Here is an 8,287-nt window from a genome sequence, read left to right on the forward strand (position 1 = left end):
ACTGCAGCGCCCCAGATCGCTCGGCTAATCCCGCGCGGCTTTAAGGGACAAATAAGTAATTTTTTACTAAGTGAAAGAGCTCGGACTAGAGTGAAGAAGGCATAGCTCACCGTATACTGCTGGAACGGCTGCCCACCTATAAAACAAATTTTACTAATAGTAAATTCTTAAACGTTACCCCTTTTGCAGGACTGAGTGATCGTTTTCGTGTGTCTAAAGACTGGACACAATCGGACTGCTAACTTTGTTTCCAGGCACAGCACTGTATTAAAAAGAGAGAATAAAATTGGAAACATGCAGGGGGCGGACGATGATGTGGAAATACAGAAAACACAACACATTACCATGCCTAATTCATTGTACGAAACCCCATTTGTATTCAAAGCAGCTTCCAATCGTCTCACGATGGATAAATACAAATGGTTCAAATGGCTCTGAGCACTATGCGACTTAACTTCTGAGGTCATCAGTCGCCTAGAACTTAGAACTAATTAAACCTAACCAACCTAAGGACATCACACGCATTCATTCCCGAGGCAGGATTCGAAACTGCGACCGTAGCGGTTGCTCGATTCTAGACTGTAGCGCCTAGAACCGCACGGCCACTCCGGCCGGCCGATAAATACAGGTAATCTTATACCATTCTTACACCATTCCTCATGCAAAATAGTGGCAAGTACAGGCAACGTTGCAGTGGCGCATTTCCGGGCTGAAGCGCCTAGAACCGCTCGGTCACAGCGGCCAACGATATTTTTCCTGCATATAGGGTAAATCTTAGATACGTAGCCCCTTGAAACACCAAACACTTTAGATCCCTTGTTTACAGAAGCAGCCATCATACGAACACTGACGATGGCGATGATGTTTGGTTTGTGGGGCGCTCAACTGCGCGGTCATCAGCGCCCGTACAAAGTCCCAATTTTTTCACAGTCCAATCTAGCCATTCTCACTAATGATGATCACGACGATGAAATGATGAGGACAACATAAACATTCAGTCCAGGGGCAGAGAAAATTGTCAACCCGGCCGGGAATCGAACTTGGGACTCCGTGATCCAGAGGCAGCAACGCTAGCCACTAGACCATGAGCAGTAACAAAAAAATGGTTCAAATGGCTCTGAGCACTATGGGACTTAACATCTGAGGTCATCAGTCCCCTAGACCTTATAACTACTTAAACTTAACTAACCCAAGGACATCACACTCACCCATGCCCGAGGCAGAATTCGAACCTGCGACCGTAGCGGTCGCTCGGTTCCAGACTGTCGCACCTAGAACCGCTCTCTCACACCGGCCTGCTGAGCAGTAACAGTTGGCCCACCTTGGAAACCACTTATTTCTGACGTAATGCACTCACACATACACAGAACACTGTTCTGATCACGAGTGATAATTGCAGCGTACTGAGGACAATGCACTGAAGTTGTTGCTGATGAAATAAAATCAGTGCAATCTGCAGGCTTGACTAGCATCTTCACGTATGATCAACCATGCATTTCTCATGGGATTTCCATATTTTTGTCCAGCCACCGTAGGTTCATTAAGCAATATTGAATTGTATAGAACCGAATAAACAAAAAATGTCGCTAGTACAAACTGGACATATAATTTCAGAGCAAATGTCGAAATGTTCACAATTGAAAAATAGCTCTCAAACTCCGAATTACAAGAGAGCATGTTAGCAACATCAGTCACTTATTAGTTCTGTACATCCTTCTACTGTTAAGAATGAACGAAGGGATTAAACTTTCCACATTACATCATTTATTAAGTGGCCAGATTAACAAGCAAAGTACTTCTTTAATGAAAATTAATCAATAACTGATGAAAACAGTTTCTACTATACGTGAATTCTAGAAGTGTGACATCATTTAGCAAAAGTTATAGTAGCACTTTTCGTACAGAGAAACGTATAGCACATTTTTTCAATTTTGTATCTCTAAATTAAGAAAAAGTAATTTCAGACCAGTAGGAAATTTTAACCCTACTATTTTCAGCATGATTTTGATTTTCAAATCACGTGGAGCAATTTTTGAACTGCAGTATCTTTTAAACTGATTCTACAATTTGACTCTTGACTTTGAATACTTTAATTATTAATTTTAGCAAAAACCCAAGTAATACATTCGTGCACGTCCAAAGGAACATTGAATTGTAGTTCTTAATAACACAGACACTGCTGTTGCGTATTTATTCGCCAATACCAGGCTCTCGACTCTCAATAAGTGTGTCCTCCCTGGACGGGAATACACGTAACATACCAGTACAGGTTGTGACACAAGCACGACGGCATACGGAAGAGTTGGTCTGGCCGTGATGCGGGCACGGATAGCCGAAGCGGTAGAGGCCACCACTCGCATAAAGCGGCAAATCCGAGTTCTAGTCTCCGTCCAGCACAGAATTTCACTGTCGTCATTCCATTATATTGCCGACGGTGGTTCATATTCGCAATAGCGAATACGTGTCCTGTATTACTTGATAACTGTGTCGCTGTTGTGCCTTCGGACATGCATGCACGAAATGAATCGTTCTTCTTAATAACACAAGAACTGCTGTTTCATAATAATCTAAAGCCCTGCAACAAACCAGGTAATTTCAGGAAGATTCCGGGACTTGGTCACTGGACTGGGATGTGTACACCGCTAATAGTTGATACAGTTCCAACTCTCGCCATGCGCCACCATAGCAACAGAACATCAATACAGTTCCACACTCACTAACTCGCAACGCATGCCGAGGAAAACAGGCGGGTGCCTCAGCAGAATACCACGCCTGAGACCGGGTTCAAAAAATGGCTCTGAGCACTATGGGACTTAACATCTGAGGTCATCAGTCCCCTAGAACTTAGAACTACTTAAAACTAACTAATCTAAGGACATCACACACACCCATGCCCGAGGCAGGATTCGAACCTGCGACCGTAGCGATCGCGCGATTCCAGACTGAAGCACCTAGAACCGCTCGGTCACTCTGGCCGGCCTGATTCCGGGGACGCGCTTCGAATTGTCACGGTCTTCTGTGTTCCACTCAATAACTCGGTTAACCACAGGGCTCATCAACTCGCGGCTTCAGAAATACACAACGAAAACACGACCTACGCCCCAAAGGGCACACGACTTCTTCATCCCACGGTGGCTACTGGCCGGCTCCTCAGTTTCTCCAGTCCCACAAAGCTCAACGAAATTATTTAGCCTTTAGGCATTCTAGCCAGTATGTATTAGAAACTGATATAGGCAGCCTCATTGGGTATTTCCCGCTCGTTACAGCTCTTCTGTAAGGTGCTTCCTTCTAGCAGCACTGTAAGAACCTTCTCTCCAGTGGATGTTGGGAAGACCAACCGGTGTGAGGAAATTACTCGCCCTGCAAGCCAGCCCAGTAGGGTCACGCCAAAACCCATTTAGGAGGGTTAGGGAAAAATCAAGCCCACCTTCTTCAGGCTAAGCAAAAGTCGCCTTACCCCTGAAACCGGAAACTTGCTGAGGCGACTATAAAATCGGACATGGGTAGCACATATGGGTGATCAGGAAATGCTATTTTTCGTGGGGCGTTCAGTAAGTAACACGAAACTTTTCTTCTCGGTCAGTTTTGGTTTAAATAATTCGAATTTTGTTATGGGACCTGCTTCAGCTCCTGTAGTTCCATTAAGGTCCGATAGGTGGCGGCGATATACGTAGCCTTCAAAATGGTGTATGTAACGGAGGTGCATTCCAAGCATAGTGCTATCACTAAGTTTCTTTTGGCGGAAAACCGGAAACAGCAGTTATTCATAGGCACTTGCAGAATGTCCACGGAAACATGACAGCGAACAAAAGTAGGACGAGTCGTTAGGTAAGGCGTCCGTCGTCCCCGCAAGAAGGTCGCGCGAACCTGTCCGATCTCCCGCGTGAGCACACCGCTGAGACGTGTGTAATTGAAGGCACGACTTCAGCGTGTTCGTCGTCATAAAAATGCAAACGATGTTCCACTTCTCCAAGACAAGTCTGCGCACCCGAGAGGAGCGCAGAAAACTATGTCGTACTGTTCATCCTCATCCGCCCTGCAGTCCGGGTGTCGCGCCTTCCGACTTCCATCTGTTTGGCCCAATGGAGGATGCAGCACGCGGGAAGCAGTGGGTGGATGGTGGGGAGGTTACTGATGCAGCGAGACGTTCGCTCCGACGTCGACCAGTAGAGTGGTGCCTTGCGGGCATACAGGCGCTCTCAGTATGGTGGCGCCAGGCCGTCACATTGAACGGAGATTGTGTGGAAAAACAGGAAGTAACGTGGTGGCTCAAAATGGCTCTGAGCACTATGGGACTTAACATCTGAGGTCATCGGTCCCCTAGAACTTAGAATGGTTGGTTGGTTGGTTGGGGAAGGAGACCAGACAGCGAGGTCATCGGTCTATTCGAATTAGGGAAGGACGGGGAAGGAAGTCGGCCGTGCCCTTTGAAAGGAACCATCCCGACATTTGCCTGGAGCGATTTAGGGAAATCACGGAAAACCTAAATCAGGATGGCCGGACGCGGGATTGAACCGTCGTCCTTCCGAATGCGGGAACTTAGAACTACTTAAACCTAACTAACCTAAGGACATCACACACATCCATGCCCGAGGCAGGATTCGAACCTGCGACCGTAGTGGTCGCGTGGTTCCAGACTGAAGCGCCTAGAACCGCTCGGCCACACCGGCCGGCAAATAACGTGGTGTACTGCGGTCCTGCCGGTCGCACCAACCTCCCCTATCGCCCCTCGCTTCATACGACTCAGCGTTGCGCAACAAACCATGAGGCGCGACTCACAAAGATGCCTAGAGGTGCCTCACACAGAGATCATCCCAGGGTGCCCCTGAGAGCAACAACACCAAAAAGAATCGCTTCTCGGCTTTTGGCAAGATCGATGTGTAGTCTTTTTTATGTAACACAGATACGGGTAAGGAACAGGTACAAGGTAGGGAACTTTATTTCAATTTCTATAATAACGTCTGAGATCACCCACGAGTTTAATTTTTTACAGTTGTCAACACCCTCGACCCATACTGACGCTGATTCAGATTCATTTATTTTACGATGATTCCTGGTCCTGATAACCAACGGCATGGTGGACATGTAGTACGATTTACCCCATGCCTCTGTTGTATACCTTGCAGATCTGAAATGTCCAATAAGCAATGACGTCACGACTGTTAAATGATTCGAGCCCTGGTCCTTTTTCTACTTTAGGACCACGTACTAGGCCGACGGTAACACAGCCATTGCCGTGCAGCATCATTATCGGTAAGCGTAAAATTCAAGACACCACCACAGACCACTGATGAAACACTTGTGCGCCGACATAGTTCTCGGTATCAGTAGCAGTATTGTCTATTGCTTTATGCAAAATGTTCAAATGTGTGTGGATTTTTAAGCGACCAAACTGCTTAGGTCATCGGTCCCTAGACTTACACACTACTTAAACTAACTTATGCTAAGAACAATACACACACCCATGCCCGAAGGAGGTCTCGAACCTCCGGTGGGAGTGGCCGCGCAGTCCGTGACATGACATCTCAAACAGCGCGGCCATTCCGCGCGGCATTGCTTTATGCACTATCGGGGGGGGGGGGGGGGGGGGGGGGATGTGTGTGTAAACCTTCGCCTGCTATAATAACGCGGCATCTTCTTTTTTCAGAAAAAAGAAACATGTGATGCGTTACTTACTGAACGCCCCTCGTACAATTCTTGTCATTATTTTAGAAGCTTTTATTTGTGTTAGATCTTAATTAAAGGCTGTTTTGTCGAAAACTAACATTTCTAGACCATGACGGCGTACAGAATACAGGCTGATTCTTGCAAAGAAGCAAACAGCAACCATCCATTTGTAATAATGTTATTTATTCACTCAAGTAGCAACGTTACCAGTTTCATCATCGAACGGCTATTCACGTGAAGATACACATTTATTGTTGTTTTCATTAGTGTTCACTTTTCGTTCCCTTTTGTGGGGTAAATTCCTTGGGGAGGGGGGAGGGGCTACCCTAGAACCAAAACATAATGTGAAGAAGTCATTAAAGTGAAACTTTTTTCCGACATAAGTTACATGAAACTAAGTTACATGAAACTAAAACAGTTTCTATTGTTTCAGGTGAGTACGCCCGCTTCTGATGACGTGGCGCTGACGACGTATCTCGGGACTTCCAGTGAGTAATAACCTTAAAATACGCAGATGAGAATGTTCCTCTTCTAACACAGAGAATATCAAAGAGTATGAGTTATATCTGATAATGAAAGAGTAGAAGAAGTAAGATACGCCGGTACGCTGCCTCTTCTCCTTCTGTTTCGCTATCAGTTGGAATCAACAGTCACGAACATAGCCAGCAAACAACAACTTGGTTATGTTTAAATACAAGATTATAGTCTTAATGCAGAAAAACGGCTATACTATGGTCATTATCCACTCGTAGATCTTCTAATAGGAGTTATAGCGTATTGTTGTTCGACTATGGGTCTGCATACACACTTAAGCACTGCCTCCTTAATTAGAAAATAGCGGAAATCCGCCGTTCATGTTAACCACTGCAGATGTCCTCGAGAGATGCCCGCGAAAGGCAAGGAAATGCACTAGTCCAAGGGAGACAAAACTGTTGGAGGAACTTTCGTTCTTGGTTCTTTCGTAGCGTAGAGCGCTAGAGCGGGTATATGCATTTCGTCGTTTTCAGGTGCTTGGACTCCGTTTTGCACTTCAGAGACTTCATAAAAATGAATACGTTGTGAGTAATGGAACTTTGAGCCAGACAGAGATTCAAAACCAGATTTCTAATTTTTCGCGAGCAGTTGGCTTATCTGTTAACATAATGGTTTAACAATGCTTATGTTTAATTCACATATGCAGATGCAGTGGTTGCTAAAATATATCCCCGATGCACGTCGAAACGACGAAAATGTTACGAAGCATGTACTGGGTAACCGTTTTTTAGTTTCCACCGGGTTCTTTGTCTAACTTTAGTTATGATTACTTATTTCGGATCTCCTACCACTGCTCGTGCTTTATAGTAGACAAAACCGACATTCAGTATGATAAAATCGGGTCCTTGGAAACTTGAAGAGAACTTAGATACAGGGTGGAGAAAATGAACCTGATGATGAAGTCAGCTGCCCGCAACCTTGCCCTGTGCCAATTATCAGGCTGTTTGTATCTACCCTGTATTTTAAGGCTTTTGTTATGGGTGTGGCTTCTACAGAAAAAAATCTAAAGTTTCTTTTTGACAACTGAAACGTTTGTGGACACAGGATGTTACAGCCCACGATTTCTTCCTCTGATAGTTTGGAATCGCCAGTGTAAATGTCCAACCATTTGTGATACCCAGTTGTCAGGAGTTCTGTAACACGAGCTAAACGTGTACATCATTCATGTTTTTCCTTATTTTTTTCTTATATTTGTGGCACTTCATATTGAATCACTGAGACACGCATACAGCCATGATTTGCATATAATATTTACATTGATTGTAAGCTTCACGATGTGTTCTCATCATTACCATAGTACGTCATTGCAAACGCCAGTTCAAAATGGAACACGTAACATAAATGTCTCCAGGCAACTTCCCTGCCAAGCGCTGCTTACATAGCGTAAGTTCTGTGAAAGTTGTGGTATTCTTTGGTTGTGGTGTTCTTTGAAATTTATTAATAACTCTACGCGGTGGCTTGCAAACAAGATAAGCTATGCCTCAAAAGTCGACTAATCGTAGATATTAGGTTGGTGCATAAGTTCGTGGCGTTTTTGTTTTGCTTATTAGTATTCCAGTTGCTACGGATTTATTTATCGATTATCGTTTTTTATTTGTAGTTCACTGTTGGTACTTGAGTTTACATATTGTCACTTTGTCATTTGGAGTACGTGAGTGGAGCGGTGGGCGCTACAAAACGGAGTGCCATGTGGAAAAATCTGATCACTTCCGACATGTTCGTCTGTTTGAATTCGGTAGAGGGTTGACAGAAGCAGGGACAGCTGGGAACATATGAGTCTTGTATGTTGTAATGCCACTGAATAGAGCACGGCAACGAAATGGTTTCCTTGTTTTAGGCAGGATCGTATGACATTAATGACTCTCCGCCTTCAGGCGGACCTTCCGGTTTTGATAAAGAACGTCTAAACGAAGGTCCCGGCGGAGGTTCGAGTCCTCCCTCGGGCATGGGTGTGTGTGTTTGTCCTTAGGATAATTTGGATTAAGTAGTGTGTAAGCTTAGGGACCGATGACCATAGCAGTTAAGTCGCATAAGATTTCACACACATTTGAACATTTTTTGTTTAAACGCATTAACCCTGCAATGA

The sequence above is a fragment of the Schistocerca americana genome, chromosome 5, assembly GCF_021461395.2.
Source record: "Schistocerca americana isolate TAMUIC-IGC-003095 chromosome 5, iqSchAmer2.1, whole genome shotgun sequence".
NCBI classification, from domain to species: Eukaryota; Metazoa; Arthropoda; class Insecta; order Orthoptera; family Acrididae; genus Schistocerca; species Schistocerca americana.